Source organism: Sinocyclocheilus anshuiensis, unplaced genomic scaffold (assembly GCF_001515605.1).
Source record: "Sinocyclocheilus anshuiensis isolate Anshui unplaced genomic scaffold, SAMN03320099.WGS_v1.1 scaffold354, whole genome shotgun sequence".
In the NCBI taxonomy this organism is placed as follows: domain Eukaryota; kingdom Metazoa; phylum Chordata; class Actinopteri; order Cypriniformes; family Cyprinidae; genus Sinocyclocheilus; species Sinocyclocheilus anshuiensis.
Genome location: NW_015544195.1, coordinates 1,921,716 through 1,922,183, shown reverse-complemented (window position 1 = coordinate 1,922,183; position 468 = coordinate 1,921,716). Strand labels below are relative to the sequence as shown.

Sequence of the window (468 nt, the reverse complement as noted above, 5' to 3'; positions counted from 1 at the left end):
TGTTGTCATTTTATATAATTTTATGTCATATTCATATATTAGTGCTGTATTTACATGTCTATATTTATATTCATATAATTTATATTATAAATAAATATATTTGATATGTAAACATAGCATACTTTTCTGAAATATATGCATGCATGTGTGTGTATTTATATATACATAATAAATATACACAGCACACATACATATATTATGTAAACAAAAACTTTTATTTTGGATGCGATTAATCGTTTGATAGCACTAATATATATATATATATATATATAGTCCTGATGTTCCTTAATAAAATAAATAATAAATATTTATTTTTATTTAAATAAAAATAAATAAAGTCTTTCTTGTTGATGTTTAAAAAAAAAGAAGATATTTTTAAAACAGGGTTAACTGTCCGTTCTGGCCAAACCATCATGTAATACTCATGTATTGGTCTCAAGGGCTAAAGTAGCCTTTCCGGTTTAGACT

The 468-nt window shown here is 22.6% G+C and overlaps 1 long non-coding RNA gene across 1 annotated transcript in view; it reads right to left on the bottom strand.

Annotated features, from left to right (window-relative positions):
- Positions 1-345: 345 nt before the first annotated feature.
- Positions 346-468, bottom strand: part of LOC107696679 (uncharacterized) — a 12,399-nt gene continuing 12,276 nt past the window's right edge. The window contains exon 3 of the long non-coding RNA XR_001635112.1: positions 346-466. This is a non-coding gene — a long non-coding RNA (uncharacterized LOC107696679). The remainder of the gene's footprint in view (positions 467-468) is intronic.